The following is a 20,362-nucleotide window of genomic DNA, read 5'->3' as shown; positions in this document are numbered from 1 at the left end:
AAGTGTGTGAAGCACATCACATAAAACAGTGAGCCACAAAAAACCCCAGATACATAAAAAAACAGTTAAATGAGAGGTGTAAAAATGCTGAGGCAGATTGCCCTGGTTTTCAGCTGGGAATCTGACCTAATTTAGGCATCTGAGAAGTTTGATGACAGAAAGTGATTGTTAGGAATGGTATGGGTAAGGCACACACTGATACAGCGCTGCCAAAATGGGCCATGTTGCTTCAGGATTGTTACACAAGACAGAATTTCCATGGGCTGAAGGCTGTGACTGGAGGACTGCATCATTAATCACATAACGAGGATGGTAAATGTGGTAGCAATGTGCTTGGGATAGAAAAATCAGCTGTGAGAGCAAACAATATGGAAATAACAAAACCTTTCAAGTACCCCTAACCAAACTAGGAAAATGCACTCTGGCAATGTGTGTCTTCAGGCACATCAAATATGATTTCTTGTGGAAATCATCTGTTCAAGACCTAGTGAGGAGGCCCTCAGAAGATGAGGATTAGCAGCTTTTGGCTCAGGCCTTGGCTATCCTGAGTGTCCACAGCAGCAGGAGCACTCACCTGGGGTCTCCCCTTCCCAATCGAGGCACCAAAGAGCTTTGGCCTATAGACTATTGCAGATAAATTTCTACAACTTGAACTCTTTAACTGAGAATTTTTAGCAAATGGCAATCTTGAAACCTGTATTCTCATGAGGGCTTCCCTATCAAAAGGTTTTGGTTCTCTTTTTCACTCTGTTGTGGTGCCACAGATCGTGAAGGAGAATTGCTGCTGGAAGCTTCTTTGCTGGCAGACACCTGATGCTTTGGCAGTGGCTGAGGTGTGATCCCAGCCATCACAGCAGCCACCTTTTCTTCTGAAACCCCAAGGTTGCCCTCAGCTACGTGGGAGTAGATTCAGGATAGGCCTTTTGAAAACGCAGCCTGCTCCCCAGCTCACAGTAAAGAAACATCAGCACCAACTACTTTCTCACTTCTCTTTCTGAGAACAGTGGAGTGATCTATTTTTTACTACTGCTTAGTTCCCAGCTCTGTTTTGGGACTTGTTGCTTGCTCTTGAGAAGATCAGGGGCTCAGAGCCTTCATGGGATTTTCCCACAGAGCTGCCAAGACTCCATGTTCTCCCCAGCCCTGCTGAAATGCCCTGGCACCTTGGGCCACTTTTTGCATGTGCACGTGGTATCCAGCCAGCATCTCTGTGTGGCATCAGCTCAGCAGAGGGGAGCCTGCTGGGGCATGACAGATGAAGTCACCCATGCTTGTGACAGCCACTGTGGCAGGGTTTAATGTGGTTTGGCAAGCAAATGAAGGAAAATGCCAGTGATTTGAAGCTTTTTCAGGGAACTGAAAGAAACAGACCTGAGTCCTTTTTATTTCAACATGTGAGAAAGACTTTTATAAAAACCTAATGGCAATACTTTGCAGAAGAGCAGCTTTAGTTTCCTTTCTTCTTCTCTGTGTGTTTCTCTCTCTTATATTGCCTAATCATCATACAAATATACAGAGAAAGAGAGAGAAAGAGAAAGAAAAGGAAAGGAGTTTCAAACTTTAAAATAGATCCATTTTCTTGAGGATAGTGGTTTAATAAAGGCTGTGCATTAAATTTTCATAAAAGAGCCTGGAAAAACAAAATAAATTCTCAGAATCCCTTCTAGCCCCATCCATCCATCTGTCCATGCAGGCGAGCAAACCATAGTGCCAACATACTAAAGATAAGAGTGCAGTGATAAAAGATGTTTCACCACACGCTGTGGGGAAAGTTTTTGACAAGTTGGGCCTAGCTTCTCAGTGTAGGTTCCTCTTTCCATTCTCTGAAATTCTTTAAAAAAAAAATTGCACACACACAAAAAACCAACTTTCAAAAGCAGTTTCCTCAGTTCAGCCCTCCCTTCACTCCCACACCATCTCTACAGATGCTTCTTAGATGTACTATTAACTACACATAAAAGTTACTTGTGTTTGTACTGCGTAGGTTGATAGTTTTTAGAGCATTCTGTTACAGCATGATGTAAACTAATCTACACAAAACCCTCAAGGCTTGTCTTTTACTTTTGTTCCAGTTTCTTTAAGGTAAAAGAAATCCCTTTACCAAGACCAGCAGAAAGAGAAGACCTAGGGATTCACCAGGTCAAACTTATCCTTTCTTTTTAAGGTTATACAATCACAACAGGAAATATTTTGAAATGGTCACATCAATCACAAGACAGAGTACTTTTTAGTCTGAACAAGTGTTTATATTAGTCCCCTATTTTTAAGTTGCATCACATTCCAACTCATTGCCATTGCCATTTGTATTAATACTAGTTTTTTCTGGGGTTTTTTTCTCCCCCCATTTCTTTACACACCTGATGCAAAGCAATATTTGAAAAATATGCTAATTTTGCCTTAAGTCCTCAGAAGGCATCCAAATATTTTATGAATCAGTCCTTAGCAGTGGCATTCCTGACTAGTTTCCCTGTATGCTTCTGCCAAAGCAAAAGCAAACACAAACAACACAATTTGTCTCCTGCCAAAACCGTCAATGAGAATGTAGCAGCAATACTTTGACCAGTATGTCAGTGGCCTCCCCACAATGCCACAATATCCAAAGCAATATGACTTTCTAGATTAGAGCCAGGAGCCTCCTTACTGAACTGTGTAAAAGGATCTGGCACTCCAAAAACACTTCTAAAGTGCTGGGATGAAGTGGACTGAAGGAAGTGCTCACAGTGAGCTTCCTCATTACTGTTGCTGCAGAGAGCCATGTCAGTAAGGAGATGAAAATGTTAATGACTACTTTGCATCTCTTTGTGAAAAAGCCTCCTTGCAATTACGAGAGGCAGATGATTAAGAATCAGATCTCTTCTGAGGGCTGACCGCATTGGCAAGAGTTGGCAAGACTGTAGGTATGTTCTTGACTATAATAAGCAGAGCATCTTAAATTCCAGTGCTCTCTCTCACTTGCTCAATGCCTTCTAAAAAGTCACTTTCCTAATCTCATATTTTTTTTTCTCTAAATAACTAACATTTTTTGCACAACTCAGTTACCTTGCTGCTGATGGCTCAAGGCATATTAGTGTCTTGCTTTGTAAATGTTACAAGAGTCATAAGGAGAACATTTAAAGTAGCTTTTGAAATTGAGCACTTCCTTGAACTTTAACTGATGATATAATGACACTTCCTAAATCAATAATCAAAATAAAATAAGTATTTCTTTAGAGGTAGTGGATTTTTTTTTTTGCATGAATTATAATAATATAATAATATCCCAAGAGGAAAAATCTCCACAAACTGCAGGGTACTGTAGGATTCTCTGGTTCTCAAATGACTGAATGCCTCATATTACAGAATCAATGTATTATTTTGTATACTGGATTTCTGATGTCTCGTTCTTGTTACTACTGAAGCAAAAGTTCAGCTGAAAACCAGGCAAAAGACTTTCTTTAGAAACTGGGTGTAAAAAGAGATTGTGGTTAGATTTGCTCAATCACAAAAAAGAAAAAAAAAGTAAAAAGAAAAAGAGAGACACAGGAGAGCAGCAAGTACCTAGAGGAGTTAAAACAGAGTGTAAACCCACAGAGAGAGCCCAGTGCACCACCATCCACACCTACTCTGCCTTGGGTTGTAGAAATGTAAATTTTTACACCTGCCTGCCACTGTCAAGGAGTTTCCATGGCCTGGTCTGAGATGTCCCCACCTCATCAGCTCATAGTTAGGCATTTTACCATGAGATACAGAAAACCAGGACACCGAGCAGCAAGAAAACTAGACAGAAACACCTTAGTCTCTGAGAAAGCTTCAGAGGAAGTGTGTGAAACCCTCCACACCCTTTGTGGAGGATTTCAAGGAGATGTCTAGATACAACCATGTATTACCCCTGAAATTTTTCCTGCAGGGAGATGTTTGCCTCTGTCTTATCTCATAAAACCCAGAAGTATCCAAACCAGCAAAAAGAGTACTATTCACACTTCCTAAACATCACACAATGGGGAAGTGGGAGATATGAATTTATTTCTCTCATCAGAGTGAGGAGATTTAAATCTACTCTCCCCCCCACCTCCCCATTAAGCAATAGGATTTTCTATTAATTGATTCACAGAAAATATATAAATTACATTGAAATAGGAACTGCATTTTGGATGTCTTCTCCTCTCTAGTACTAAACAAACACTAGAGTTTGTTTTTCTCACCTATGGAATTTATGTCACAGTGGTACCATGCAACCTGGAACAAATTCAGCTGCAGGAGTAAAGACAACTTGTAGATAAATAACATTATGATTAATGCATTTCTGCAAGAATGCTTGGCTCCAATTAGGCCAGGTAAACATCCATAGTCTGTAGGGAGTGCCCTAAGTATCCACAGGACTAAAGGGCACATGGCATTGACATCTTGCTTCCTTCTGTATCCCATGGAGGATGTACTCCAAAGAGTGTTTTGGCAGTTTATGGTTTACTAGGTTCTCAAACTGATGCAGCATAAGGAAAAGTCTTCCCCCCACTCAACAACTGTGATTTCAGGCCTGCAGCTGGGCTGGGTATTAGGATATATGGGCTTCTGAGGACTCAGTCCTTTGGATTCACAGCTTTTATAATGGCACCTTTAGCAAAAGGTGTGCAGCTGAAGATCTCAGTCTTGAGACTTAGCACTGAGTGACAACAAAAGGGTATTTAGGCTCCTAAAGCCTTTGTCAGTGCTAGCATAAAGATCAGAAATTGGAAATTCCACCTGCGATGGAAATTTTCTCATTCAGTGTTGGATTTCAGTGGATCCCAGCAAGTAGGTCAGGCACATGAACAGGCAGAGGATTGATGCTAGGCATAATGTGAGTCACAAATGCACATTTGCTTTGCTCTGCCTCCTGGGATTTTGCCCTTTTTGCAGAAGAATCTCTTATGCTCCTATCTAAATCATGCGTTGTTGAGCATAGTGCCACAGTGGATGAATGGTCTTCATCCTCTATTGTAAGAATCAGTGGCAGTCAAATAAAAATACTTCCTTTTTCTGCTTTTGTTGCAGTGCCAATTGCTTTTCTCTAGTTCAAGAACTCTAGCAGATCTTCCAGAATGTACTGCCACTCAATCAGTCTTCTAGATCATGACGGTAAAATGTCTTGCTAAACTCTTTGAGAACGGATATCCTGTCCCAGCAGACTAAGAAAGACATTCAGCATAGAAAAGGTGCCTGGCTCAACTCCACGTTTTAGCACTATTCCCCAGGCAGATATAAGGTGCTTGTGGAAGTGTGTGAGGGTGAGTTTGGTAGGTGTGTGTGATGCTTTCACTGCAAATCACCTGGCTGAGTGTGCGTGTATCTTTTCCCCCTGTGACAGGCAGGGGTGAAGTAGAGCTGTTTCCAGTTGAACAAAAATTCCTGAATTCCTGCATTGTTTAGATGGATGATGTCATGATGATGGGTTTCAGCCTACAGGGGTATAGGTATCTATCTACTTGCTCTTCATTTTGCTAAGATCCTTTACACATTCCCACTTCCTGGATGGAATTGGAGAAGAACAGTAAAAAGATCCCATACTTACACTGACTTCATTTTCTGCCAAGGGTGGCAATTACTCAGGGAAATACCTAGGAAGCCAGGCCAGAGAAAGGGACTCCAATGAGAATGAAAGCTGTGCTCATGGAGCTACAACAGTGCTCAGGCTGGCCTCAGAGCAAAGATCAACCCAATATTTTTTTAACAGAACAAGGCTCACAGGACATACATGGAGAAGATCACACACACCTTCTTGTGCCAGCATGAGACCTCAGCTATCTCTTGTGACATCCTGTCATTGCTGGCATGAGTAACTCCTATCAGTGGCTATGGGGGTACATCACTGTGAAGGACAAGGTTTGAGGAAAGCAGCAGATGATCAAGTCATTTTCAGCATGGTGTGGTGACAATATGATGCTATCTGTGATGCAGGCTGTCAAAATAAAACTGTCAGAAGGATGAATGGGAAGACTACAAGATTTTCAGTGGTAAAAGACTGACACCACCTCTCCCCCCACTCCCAGCAAACTCTTCAACTCTATCTTGCTGTTCTGATGAAAAGCTGCCCTAAAGTTTGTTAGGTTTTCATAATCCCAGTTGGTTGGAAGGATGCACAGATCAACTTATTCATAGACTGGAAATGAAGAAGAAAAGCACACATAGAGATCCTCTATTAAAGAGTTAAGAGGAAGGGAGGAGAAATAAGGAAGTAGTGGTTGAAACAATCTGCTTTTAAGCAAAGAGAAAGGTTAAGAAATACTTGATAACATTTTAAACAGTGTATAAACAACACAGAAGAGCCCCAGACTAGGTGTTTTCTTTTTTTTTTTTTCCTGGGGATGTGGGTGTTCATAACTGGTGGAAACTGCAATGAGAACTTCAGAATTGGAAACACTACACTTTTAGCCAAAAAAACAAGCACAGTTTTCTCACCCACTAGACTGAAACATGAAGAGATTATTTCTAATAAGGAGAAGAGAGGCTGGTTTCCAAACTCTTTCAGTGTAGAGTAGCACAATTTTTTCTATCTAATTATTTAATTTAAGAATGAGTGGATCAAAAGTATATAAAACAGAACAAGCACATTAAAACCCTTTGTGATGTTTACCACAAAGGACACTGAGACTGTCAGTGTTGAAAAGATAAATACAAACTGATTTGCAAAGAGCATTTACGTACTCTGTAATTCTGATCTGAGAATGCTCTGTTTGCTTTAAAAAAATTGTAACATATTTGGCTGTTTCTCCACTGGGGAAATACTCTTGTCATTTATCATGATCAACAGTAGTGATTCAGCAGCAATGCAATCTTTGTAGCCCTAACATATAAAAAAATAAATGCATAAGACATGTTGCAGATGTAATCAAAAAAGTGCTGTCATTTTGCAATTGTCTGTAGGGCCTTGCCAAAATCTATGGCATAATTTCTCACCATTGTGAGTTGTTGTGGAAAGGATTTAGATTAAGGATGGTTTAGGACTAATTAATTTTGTAAGTGAAATAAATGTGAATAAAATAAATATAAAATAAATAGATAAAATTGAAAACATTTAATTTTGATGTTCAAAACTATTTAGAAGTTTAATTACTGCAAGCTTAACCTTCTGCTTCTATATAATCCTATTTAACTCTGAGCATGTGTAAGGCAGTGAGTAACAGTCTGCAAGATATTTATTTACCAGCACTACTGTGAATTATTTATCTTTGATGCCTTTGATGGCTACACATCAAGAGAGTTAAGCTTTGGCTCAGATCTGAAAAAAGGAAATAAGCCCCCAGAAGTCTCTACACCACATTTCTCTGGAGGAGGAGGAGGAGGAGGAGAGCACTGAGACAATAATGTCCATGCAGAAAGCTCAGCCTGAACCTATTGTCTCCCTCCCAGAAGAAAGTAAAGGGGCACAGTGACACTGGCCTGCAGAAATAAAAGGTGTGGGCTAGGGCTCCGTGGAGCACACTGGAGATAACAGAGAGAACCTACACTGAGATGCTGGGCCAGGCAATTCTTTCTCTGAGTCAGTCAATGAAAGCTATTCCCAGAAACCAACTGGGCAGCTTGGACTTAGAAGTGAAAGACTCTAGAAGTGAAAGATATTTCAGTACACTTTCTTACCAGACAAATGAAGTCTGTGGGTGAGCATGTAGCCTCATCTGTACGGGAAGGATGTAATACAGGACAATCCAGAAGGGAAGGACCTGGGCAACTATCAGCCAGAACAGGTATCACACATTTGTTCACTTTATCCTTAGAAGCAAGAATGTAAATAAAACCCAGAGAGCCACTGAGCCCAGCTGCTGTCCAGCTTTGTTTGAAAAGGATATTTGGCCCATATACATAAGCCTATATTTTTCCTCTCTCTTTTTTTCTCGAAAAATGTGAATTGGCTGGATGAAAGCCTGGAATTCAGACATTTATAATTCCACCTAATTTTTTAGCTCCTTTCCCTGATTAGTGCAACTGCATATGGTTTTCTGTGTGTAATGGCCATAATAACTCAGGAGAAGTTTGTAGATGTGTGCAATGGCAATAAGGATAATATTCATTATATATTATTTCACTGTAAGTCATAGTAAGAAAACAGACCAGTGTTTTCTACTGTTTCCAGAGCCAGTGAATCCACACATATTGGTGTTATCTCCCCTTGCAGGGAAGTGTCATTGTCTCATCCAAACTGTTCAAAATGCCTTTCATTTAGCCCTTTTTTCTGTCTGGGGTCAGTCAAAACAAGAAAAATGTGGCTCAGAATAGAAGACAAAGTATTTCTTGTGGATACAAATATCAGTCTGCAAATCTTGCACCAAATCCTGCTTGATCCAACATGTGACAGACCTAATTTATGAATGAACCATATATTTATCATCCATTGATAGCATTCAGTCCTCTTGGGTCCATAGCTGGACACCAAAATATCTTTAATATATAAGCATGGCTTTATTTCTAATACCTGGCACACTTTGAATTTCTGGCTGGTTCTTTGCAAACATACCCCTTCTCATTTCCTTTGAATTTACTAGAAAAGTTTAAGCTGATGATACATGGAGAGTGTGAACTTTTTCACTTTGCTGAGGCACGTTTGGGCAGGGGAACATTTACAGCTCCTGTAGCACATTGGTGTGAACAACAAAATAATTGGCAAAGCCGCAACACTGAAGTTTTTATTTCAAACTTGAGAAAGTCAAATCTCCAGGTCACCACATGCACTTTTGAAGATGGCAAAGATTTTCAGTTTTATGGCCCCTTACTGCAAGAAAGACATTGAGGTGCTGGAGAATGTACAGAGAAAGACAATGGAGTCTGGAGCACAAGAACAGCTGGGGATGCTGGGCATGTTGAGTCTGAAGAAAAGAGGAGACCTTATTACTCTCTACAAGCACCTGAAAGGAGGTTGGAGCCGGGTGGGGGTTTGTCTCTTCTCCCAGGTAACAACTGATAGGAAAAAAGGAAATGGACTCAGGTTGGCCTGTAAACCCAAGGGAGATTTAGACTGAATAATAGGAAAATTCCTCCACAGAAAGGGTTGCCAGGCATTGGAACAGGCTGCCCAGGGAATTGGTGGAGTCACCATTCCTGGAGGTATTTAAAAGATGTGTAGATGTGACACTTCAGGACATAGTTTAGTGGCAGACTTGGCAGTGCTGGGTTAAGGGTTGGACTCAATGACTTTGAGACTCTTCTCCAACTTAATAATTCTGTTTCTGACCACCTCTTTTTCCTTCTACACTCATGACTACAGTAGTCCCAAAGACAAGTTGAAGCAGTCAGAAAAACAGGCACAACCACAGGACAGATTTTTCTGTAATATGATTGATTCCTTTCTCTCTCTGCTCTCCCCTGCTAACTGACACAGCAAAAGTCTTTCCACATGCTGGTGCTCCACATTTAACAAAGGGATTCCCAGGCACTGCTGGGAGAGTTTGCAGTTGGTTTTTGCAGTACTGCAGCAACAAAAGCTGTGAAGTGCTGAGAATCCACCCAACTCACTGTAAAAATCTCCAAGCCCAGGGTAAACCAATCATATTTGTTAATGATATCCATATTGGCTATGATCTCTGCCCCTGTCATGTGGGGGTAATTATGTATATATAACCCACAAACATTAGCAGAACAGACATGTGAGTTGAGCAAACTTATCAGCTTACTATAACATGTAAAACTGTGCCGTGTCCTGTTTCTCAGAGAAGAGCTGTTGGTAGAAAACTTTTCATTTAAAAAGCTCAAAAAATTTTTCACAAGTATATATGGTTTTAAATGTCAAACATTTAACATGCATTTCACCATGAAAAACCTCAGTGATGAGTTTGTGAGGCTATTTTATCCACTAACACTGGATGTTAAGATTATGTGTCTGCACTGCTGAGAATTGCTAAACTTGCAAAAGCCAGACATGTAACAGGAAACTTCATTCTTCATCCTCTTAGAGGTGTTAAAGACATATTTATGCCCCATGGGCAAACTGGGTGTCCAAGAAGGCGCATCTTCATGTGAAAGACTGGTCCAGTGATTTTCTGTGACAGGGATATACAGACTTAGGTCACAAATCGGGCTGATAAGGAGATGTATGCAATGTGCAAGGCAGTGTTTAGTCCAGCTTAAGGTCTTGACCTTGCTTCTGTTTAACTCAGTCTCACATTCACGTGCTAGCAGCCAGCTTCTGTTGGCTGCAATCATGGATAGGTTGCACACTTTTTGACTAACTGTGTATTTGTAAAGACCCCAGCAGCTCTGATCTGTGCACTGAGGATTTAGACACTGAGTAACTGAGATCAGCAGCTTTGCAGAGACATGTGACTGCGGGGAAGAGAAGGTGTCCCTTATGAAAATGTCATGTCTTTTCCTTCCATGTTGAAATGCTCACAATGCCCATTCATCTCAGGAAGGTTACTGTTCTAGCAGCCTGAATAAATAAACAAGCAGCTGAAGATCTTGAGAGCCAGAATTTCATCAGCAGGTTCCCCTGGTTGCTTTTTAGCTGAATGATCCTCCTAGTGAAATGGTGTAAGTCAACAGGCTGAAGACAGGAAATCAGTCAAGATTCTCTATCTCTATTCTAACTGAACTCAATTACTTGCCAAGAAACTCTACAGATCACAGGCTTGAAAATGGACATGTTTAAGCTTGCCTTTTTCCACTTGATTTCTGTTGGAACCAATGCCTTCCCCGCAATTTTCCAAAGGCCCTATCAGAAAAATTTCAACTTTTTTCTCCTGATTGTTTAATAAATGATGCTATGTCCTATGTAAAATGCACTGTTCAAACTCTTGTCCTAAATACTAAATAAACAATTTATTTTTGGGCATTTTTATGGCATCAAGTGTTGCAGCATCAAAGTGCTTCAGAAACACCTACAATTTTCTTATTTGCAGCCTTCCTCTAATATAAATATTATTTAACCCCATATTACAAAGAGAAATGTGAGGAATGAAGGGCCTGAGTTACCTAGGACCTGATTTCTAAGAGCATTTGGCATTAAATAAAATGTTATTGTTTCAAAACCACATTTCTATTGACCATACCTGGATTTGTGAGTACTCAATAATCTCTGCAAGTCAGATCCAGATATCTTTTAATAAGCATTTGAAAATTAGGAACTCAGAGTTGGTTCCTGTTTCTGAAAGCTTAACCCCTTGAAACCAGATTTGAAACAGAATTTCAAGCTCTGTAAGATAAGCATCACATGGGTGGAAGGATGAAGGCACCAGTGAAGGCTTTGGTGTCTCATAATGGGATCTGAAATAGTCAGAAAAATTATAAGGAACAGTGTTAAGTCAGCACACTTCACATGCCACACACATAGATTATCCAGTGCAGACAGAGAATGAGCCTTAAAAACATGAAAATTTGGGGGTAAACATAGTAATTCTCACAGAACACACTCTCACAGGGAAAATACAGGGAGACCTTGAACCTCTTTGCCAAAGTTCCTTCTGTTAAAATTCCCTGTTGCGTTTTCTTTCTGGGGCCCAAATATAATTTACTACAATTTTTTAAGATGGTTGATAGAAGGAAAACGCTTCCTTTCTGCAGCTGTCTGGCCAGCCCTGTCTGAACAATAACACAGTGGTTAATTTCAGGAAATAGATGCCTTAAGCTGCCTTTCAAGTCTGACCATGGGAGTTAGATTATCTGTGCTGGAGACTGCTTTAACCACAAATCTTCTGGTTACTGCCCATCTTTCACATCAGAGACGCACACTAAAAAATTATCAATACAACAGCTCAGGAAAAGATGAAAACACCATGAAGGAGGGCAAATTAGAGATTTAGAGATTCTAAAGGCAGCCATCAAGTAAGTGCACATGGCTTGGAACCTAGCTTTAGTTTGGCCTTTGGAGTTATCCAGTGATTACTGTGAAACTGTCTCTGAAGACAAGACTAGAGATAAGGTCTTTAGCCTTCCAGCTGAATGGTATTTCAGGCTGCTGACCTCTTTTTTCCTCTTTTGCTTGCTCTTCCAGCTTCTGCTGGCTGGGTGCAATTCAGCCCAGTCCATAGGTTTAGCATACTACCTAGGAGGGAGGTGGATAAGACTTTAAATACTTTCCAAAGAACAGAGTTGAATGTGCACACTCTTTCTCCTAGGAGCATGCTCTAGAGGAGAAGTTATACTATTTCCTATTCTTTGACCTTTTCAAAAGCAAGTGCCTGTATATGTAAAGAAGAAACAGTTTCACTGACATTCTTTAAGCATTCTCCTTGGTGGCACCAGACCAGCTTTCTCAGACCTGCCAAAATCCATTTGTTCTTATAATTGCTAATGGATATCTTCTCTATTTTTGTCTCTAAGTATCTTAAATACTGCTATCTTGTGTTATAAGAAGCAACTACTATAATATAATCCCCCAGTAGTCAGAGGCTGCATCAGAATTTTCCGTGTTCAGAGCTGAAGCTCTGAAGTTCCCTCCTAGCTCCATTTCAGGCATTTCACATGTATCCTTTTCTTAAAAAGGTGACCTTTTTGTGACCATCACAAAAGCTTTTATCAGCATCTACTCCCAGGTAGAATTAGTGGCAGAATCATATTTCCCAGAACATTACTCAGTCACTGAAATCACAAAGCTGCTTTGCTTTTTCCTGTAGTTCTAAATCTCAGTCAGAATATGTCCTCCAGCAGCAAGTAGATGAGAGCTGAGCAATGAGACAGGAAATGGTCTCTCACTAAACAGGTTGTTCATTGATTTTTTTTGTGCTGAATTATTGTTCTGTAATATTTACCCTTAGGACTCTGAGGAGGATATCACCTGCACAAGGCAGATTTTACTACATGTAAAGTATGTCAATATTAGTAAATTTAACACTGTCAAAACAGATCACAAAATTCAACTGCTGGGCTGTTACAGTTCTGGCATGGTTTTGTCTCACACCAGCTAATGCTGCCTCAAACAACTCTGAGCCACAATCAACTTCTTTTATAGTTCAGGGGCTATGACAGACAGAAGACCATCCCAGAAAAAGAAGTTTGGATGCAGCCATCATGTTATAGAGGCTGAAAATAGTTATTACATGTGTGTCAAATATGCTAAACATCAGGATATGACTGGTCCTAGCAAATGAAGTGGAAAGTTACTGCTGGGTAAAAGCGTATTCTGTGTAATGTAATTTTCTGCTGGGTAAAATAATTTTCTGTAGCCCACTAGAGGGTGCAGACACACCTGCCTCCAAGATTTACTTCTATGTTTCTGAGACCTGGATATTTCAGGGGTTTCCTCAGAGTATTTGGGGGAAAGACCTGAAAGAATCACACCTTGCTGTCCTCTACAAATCCACTTTCATCATCATCATCATGTAACCCAAAGTCTCTCTTCCTCCTGTTAACTGCTCCCCAGATCCCACCCTCTGTCCCCATCTACCCCAAGTTTGTACTACCAGTTTTCCTTTTTTTGGTCTCATCCTCACCATTTCACGGCTGACTTATCCACAGTTTCCTACCCTATCTCTCACCACTGCCTGTGTTCCAAGGGGATTTCCTTTTGATCCCTGCATTGCTTGATTGTCTCAAGGCGAAGCAACAAAAGTACAAAAGGCTTTTTCTCACAGCTTTCGACTGCTGAACCATTGTAGCCCTAAAGTGGGGTCTATTCAGTGTATCCAGGATTCTGGAGAACAGGATTTCAATTGTTCATGATTTAGTGAGTCTCAAAGACCAATCATGTTTTTAGAAAATCATGTTTTTAGAAGTTGGGGGGCTGGGGGTGGGGGGGTGCAGGGCAGGGAAGAAAGAAAAAATCCTAACAAGATTATTTCTGCCTTTGTGCTTACTCACCTACTCAAAGCTTGTGTTCCTGAATATTCCCTTATTGCCTCAGCAATTGCCTCATACAGCTAAACTCTGCATGTAACATCCTGCCAAAGAAAATGCAAAACTTTTCATCTTAAATGTTGACCAGACTTACAAGCAGCTCCCTAAGGAATTTGTCTCGCCATTTCACTGCTGATGTTTCCGCGCTGCAGCAGATCAGATTTCCTCTATGAGTAAGATCTGCAGAAAGGAACAAACAAGAAATCTTATAAGGAAAAAAAAAGAAAAAAAAAAAAGAAGAGGACATATCTAAAGATAATTACAAACAGTGACCGTGACAAGCACTGATAATATTTTCTATTTTCTTTCACAGCCTTAAAAATATGGTTCACTAGCTGTAAAACATACCTGTGCAGGACTACTAATGCTTCAGAATACAGACATCTGAAGATGAAGAGAAGATAAAAGAGCACATACTTGTTGGTTTGCTATTTTCCCTTCTCATTTGTGCAGATGTGAATCAGGTGCAGAGTATCTCACAGTAAGTAGCCTAGCTGCTTCTTCATGACCATAGCAAGGTGTAATTTCTGTTCTTATTTCAAGATTTAGTCAGCAGGTGGGCAAGCAAGGATTTTCAATTCACCAGCTGCTGAGCCTAAATTTTTCATGCAGTAGTGTGAAAATATGACCAAAATGTGCAGCTCTTGTTGACCAAACTTACAGATCCTTGGCCCCAGCCTGAACAACTCTTGGACCCTCATCAGTCTGTGTGCAAAAAGGGAGAATCTCTCTGTTAGGATATCAATGACAGCTAAAACCCAGTATTTAATTATTGAGCTGTTGCATGAAGTATATACAGATTTTTCTCTCTCTTTCTCTGATATTTAGCTTTAGTTAAATATTCATCAACACTGAAAAATAAGATTACCAATGGAAAATTTGGTAAGGACAGAAGGCTTCCAATCAAAAATATAGGAAAAGAGACTGGATCAAACTGACATTACCTGGTTCAAAGATGCAGAAAATTAATCCTGTGGGATATTTCTGATTGATTAGCAACTAAATTTTGACAAAAATTGGATTATATGATTATATTACCCATTTAAAGCCTATTTTAAGTAACAACCTTAACTCTCAGGCTGAGTTCCTCTCAGATTTCCTGTGTATAAATAGTAAGCCCAAGAGGAGCACCAGCTTGACTTTCCCATTTGAGAGCTGTCAGTAAGAATAATCAAGCCAAAACAACAATCCCACAGACATTTAATTATAAATAGAGCTCATTTCATCCAGGAATTCTGGAGGCAGTAGTCAAGGTCCAAACTGTAATGCATTTCTGTAATGTCACTTTTCAGAGGAGAGCTCATTTTCAAGCTCCTTTTTCATGCTGTGAAGCGCATGGAACCAGTGTCAATAAATATGCCTGATAAGGAAACTTCTGTCCAACTGAAAGCTTTGCAAACATTAGTTGTCAGCAGTGAACCCCCCTGAACTTCTGTTTCAAAATGACTTTTTATCTGGAAACTGTGCAAATGTGAAGTTTGTCAGTGGCAATACAAGCGCACAACACCAGCACACACTTTAGACGCATGGCGACGCAGTCTTGCTGTGCCTTCATTTTTGAGCAGGACAGGGGAGTCTACCACAAAACAACTTGTTGTGGCTGAGTTGTGTCTGGGTTTCTCCCTTCTTGCCGCTTGACCAGAATGCAGCAGTTACTGTGGCAGACCAAAGTTGCCATAAAATGAATCACCATTCTGCTATTTGTTTGTTTTCAGTGCTGTTACACGTAACCACTGCACATAACATACTGCACCCTCAGACAGGGGAGTGCACCCTTTTCCCACATCAAAAAAAGATACTGATGCTGAAAGAGGGCACCGAGAGCAAACATTTCATATCACCTGAGCTGGCCTTTTCTGCACTAACAGTCATCAGTGAAAGCCTAATTATCTGCATGGGCAGATGCATCTGAGTTGAACCCAAACCCACACTGTAAGACAGAAGGTGAATACACAAGCAGTGAGTAAGATGCTGGTTGGTGACAGGGGATGCCTGAGTTCTCTTTGCTCTTCCCACACAAAGTTGCTGAGCACTTTCCCTTGAGCCATGCCTATTCAGTAACTGGGAAATGTGACTGCAGAAGTGTAGGCACACCTCAGCCACCTTTCCTTCAGCAAACTATGGAAAAGGCTGCAAGAATTTACCAACTAAGGCCATATAGACCTGTAAGGAACAGCAAATTGCTTAGCACTGATGTTCAAACTAAGACTAAGGCTGATGCAAATGCTTCTACCCCTGCCATAGCTGCTTCCCTAGCAGAAGGGTGACATGCTCTCAGGTTGTTTCTAAACTGACACAGCTGTTTGCAAGGCAAGATTGGGGCTCTTGATCAGATTGCCTGCACAGGGCAGCTGCAAAAACCAAAGCACAAGTCTGGCACCAGCTGAGATTCATATTAAGTCCCCATCTGTAGATGCAGTGACAAAACTTCATGTGGATCATTGGGTCTGTTGAGCGTGAAATTCATTACAGAGGTCCAATCACTACTCTAGCAGCAGTTTCACAAGTAAAGTGGAAATTATTTAGGAATTAAGTCTAAACAGGGATGGAAATTTTGTGTCTGAATCAAACCAATGCTGTTAAAAGTCCTACTAGATTCTCCTGACTACTAGGCATAAAATCCAGAAAGCGTTTAAACCAAACATTCAAGGAGTTAATATCCAAACATTAAAACTGATAACAAGCAAAGAATTAAAAACCCGCAAATGCAAAAAACCCCCTGAATCTTTAAAAAAACCCATAAATGCCATACCACTGTATGATTTCACTCAGGGATCAGCATGGCACGTACCATTTCCCTTTCTGTATGGTGACACAATGACAGCACATTATTACAATAACTTCCCCACAGATGACTATTTTATGCTCGTTTCTGAACTATTAAACAAAACAAAATGGTTTTCACACAAATAATCCCTCTCCTTATCTATTAAGAAGCAACAAATGCCATGTGCTAAAGTGCACTGTGTTGTGGGACTTTCTTCTGAGGTCAGCTTTTATGCATTAAAAGACCCTGATGAAATTGTATCATTTTATGATATTGTTCCACAGTCACTTCTGTATGTGTGTCGGGCTGCTGCAAACTGCTGGAGCCGTCTCAGGATGAGTACAGTACATGACTCTGCAATAGCTAAAGATAGATATCAGGTTCAGATTTACAACTAAAACTGGTCCAAAATTATCTGGGTTTGATTTCTTTTCTGTCTCCAATATGTAGAAGCTCATTCTTCCTCTTTTTAAAATCAGAGTTAAAGACATGCTATGATTTTTACTACTGTCCTCACTAAAGCAAACTGCACCTGAGAACTTATTTTCTTAGTGGTTCCTGCAGAGTGAACTCCTTAAAACTGGTGATGCGTTTTCTTTCTCTTTTACTACAGTATTTGCTGTAATAATTCTGACTTCTAAATATGTGCAACATAATTTCTTAACTATCTTTGCTCTACTATTAAGCCATACAGTTCTTCATTTATTTCTACAGCTCACAATCATCTGGCACAAAGAGACACACGTACTTCTTGGATTGCAATGAACTTCATTCTCACTTCAGATGTAAATAATAGGAGGGAGAAAAATCAGTCTTGACTGAGTCTGGCTCCTCTGAAAAACTATTATGAATAAACAATCAAGAAGTGAAAAGCTGTACTCCTTACCTGGTCTGAGAAGTACAGTGCACCTTGAAAGCCTCTTAAATGACACAGAAGAAATAGAAATAGTTGAAAGTTTTTACTCATCCAACCAGAGGGCTCAGGAAATGACTATTTTGAAACTATTAACTCCTTCCTTACTTCAAAGTCTTTCAAGTACAGTTCCACTGCAGTTTGGTAGTGAATGCTCTGCCCTACACACGATTTCTGTTTCACACTGAGAAAATGCAGGTGGACAGAGGAGAAGACTCTGATCACCTCTATGAAAGAGAAGAACTTCTGCATAACTGTGACCAAGTACAATTTACTGTTGAGTGACACTTATGTAATGAAATGCAGAAATGACCTAGAGTAATGGCTTAACCTCCCAACTCTCATTTACAGAAGAGGTTTAGAGCAGTGGAGCAACATTCTCATCATGAATTCAGTGTTGTGGTGCCCAAGAGAGCAAGGTAAAAACCGAGGTTGTTTGGAGGAGTGGCATCCATTACAGCCTGGACAAGCATTTCATATACATATGGTGTATGATACTTTTATACACAGAGGGTCTCCAGCTGAAAGTCAGGTATCCTAGAGTATCAGGAGTTAGTCCTCTGCATGTAAAACCCCTCTGTGCCTAAAAACACACCTATTTTCCTTGCCTAAATGTATATGTTTGACTAAAAGGCATTTCTGAGACTGAGCTTATAAACACCCACTAGCCTGAAAGCTATTACAGGCCAGCTGCCCACAAGAGCACAAGCTGCTTCTGGGGAGTGGGCACCTCCATACAGAACCCAAGCTGCCACCTGGGCTTCTGAGCCTGCACAGAGACCCCTGTGTTGGGGTTTTCTGAGACAGGGATGGGGTTGTCTTGCCTAGCTCTGGGCATTTGCACTGTAGATGTCTACACCAGAGTTTGTCATTCAAGGCACTCTTGAATATAGGCAGTGGAAAGAAAAAGACCTTTGCAAGGCTCTTTATCTGGGAATTTTAACATCCAAATAAGAGTTTCTTCTGTTGTATATATATATATATGTATATATGCTGGCATGATTTTTTAATTCAATCAAGATATTATAAAAACTACAAAAAATCCGTATTTTCTGCAAGTTAAGTTTTAATGATTATTTCCAGTAACAAAGACTCCAGAGGCATGCTCCCACAAGATACTGATGAGGCTGGTCTGCACTTGAAGTTTATCTTTTTACAGTACCCCACAAAAAGAATGAAGATACTCAAGGTCCTAGATCTGAGCAGGTGCTTAGTGTTGTCTCAGAATGGAGGAAAAAACGCTTGTGTGACTCTTCAAGCTATGGCTATTGATGCTGTAGCTTCGTATGCAGAAACACCAGGGCATTTTAATTTGAAGACAGTTGCAGGATGGAGACTCAAGTTCTTGCTTTAACTCCTCTCACTTCCACATATAAAAAATTGAAACCAACTGTCAGTATTCTCACCATGAGCCCACAGGTAAACAGGAAGGAGTTTCAGTCTTATAGCTTCAAAGAGTAAAAAATATATTAAATCAAACCCCCTAAAAACTCCTCCAAAAAATGAGATTAGATTTGCTTCTTTGGTTGTTATTTTTTTCAACAATCTTCTTTTAGTTCAAATATAGCAGGCTAGAAAAAGAGCTTTTTATTTTCAACTTTTTGATCCTTAAGGCTACAAATAATTAATATTCTGCAACTTTTAATTCACTACAATTTTTAAAGAAGCTTTCCTCTCTAAAACTGGGGAAAGAAACTTTCAGAATGAAAAGACCCAGCATGTACTTTTGGCAAAAAAACATTAAATTCCACAGTCCTGAAGTATTATAATGAGTATATTATTAATTAATGCTACAGTACAATAAACTGTGATATATCATAACATAGTATAATGAAAAGAAAATTATTTCATAATTAAATATACTATTTCTACAAGGTAATCAATTTGATGATGTTCATTTGGCCATGCTAAAATTTCCTCAGAAAGCAATTAAGTGCTAAGAAAGCATCCCTCTAAAGTCTGGTCGTGTCTTTCAGAATGATTATGAGAAAGAGTGTGAATATTTATGGGTGAGTTTCCTTTGGGTGGAGTCTACATTTAGCTTCTCACTGAGCTCAGCAGGCTCTGGAGTTCACTTTGAGAGTGTTCCCTGGAGCTGTTTCAAGCAGTCTATGAGTATTTGGGATCCTGTCGTTGTTGGTAAAAATACTGCAATTCAACTGGTTTTCCTGGGAGACAGGGACATGACTTTTGTGTAAGATATTTTAGACTAGTCTGGTGGCATGTGGCATTTTAGACTTTTGGTTTGTTTTTGGGTTTTTTTGGTTGGTTTGTTTTTTGGGGTTTTTTTGGTTTTTTTTTAGTAATGTTAGAAAGCTCCTCAATATCTTTCCAGTGCAGAGGTCTTCCTCTACAGTCAATCTGCAACAGCCTTGAGGTTGACCTGAATGTGCCTCTGGTTCCTGGAGCCCAGAGGAAGCAGATGCAGATGAGGATCTGATTTGCACAAGGCTCTGAGGGCTACTCAGCCTCAGGCCATACCAACCCTTTGCATAATAAAAAGAGAAAAACGGTTTTGGGGAGCTGCACTAAGGCTGAATGTTATCATTCATTAACAGCAATGCTATTCCAGAGAAGCAAACACTGGATTCTCTTCTGCAGCTGAGGAGGGACTGGAGGAATGCAGAATTGCAGGCTAAATACAGGACCTGTTTCTGGGGTCTCCCTCATAGACCTAGCCTGTCATTCCATAAGCAGAGGAAGGCCAAACAGTGGGAGGACATGGCACAATGTTAGCAGCTGTGACATGAAAACAAGAGAGATGCAAGCTATCATTCCACCTTCCCAAGGGATTCCTTATCTCAGCTTGAGCTGAGCTGTGCAGCTCTGGTTGGAGCTCAGCTTTAGATGCACTGGGACACAAAGAGATCAGCAGCTTGCACAGGTGGTGGTGGGAGGTCTGCAAG

The 20,362-nt window shown here is 40.3% G+C and overlaps 1 protein-coding gene across 3 annotated transcripts in view; it reads right to left on the bottom strand.

Moving 5' to 3' along the window:
* The window catches only part of P2RY8 (P2Y receptor family member 8), a 33,763-nt gene extending 16,270 nt beyond the window's left edge, over nt 1-17,493 (bottom strand). For 2 of the 3 annotated variants that reach the window (XM_071455197.1, XM_071455199.1), the window contains exons 1-2: nt 17,430-17,493; nt 13,871-13,956 (exon numbers count right to left, since the gene is read on the bottom strand). The gene's annotated coding sequence lies outside the window, so the exon portion shown is untranslated. Of the gene's footprint in view, nt 1-13,870; nt 14,114-17,429 lie in introns of those variants that run through there. The other variant, XM_071455198.1, reaches the window with a different exon arrangement.
* Between the last annotated feature and the right edge of the window lie 2,869 nt (nt 17,494-20,362).

Source organism: Agelaius tricolor, unplaced genomic scaffold (genome assembly GCF_023055355.1).
Source record: "Agelaius tricolor isolate 1412-34295 unplaced genomic scaffold, bAgeTri1.0.p SCAF_45, whole genome shotgun sequence".
Taxonomy (NCBI): Eukaryota; Metazoa; Chordata; class Aves; order Passeriformes; family Icteridae; genus Agelaius; species Agelaius tricolor.
Note: the sequence above shows the minus strand (reverse complement) of the source record. Positions and strands in the feature narration are given on the sequence as shown.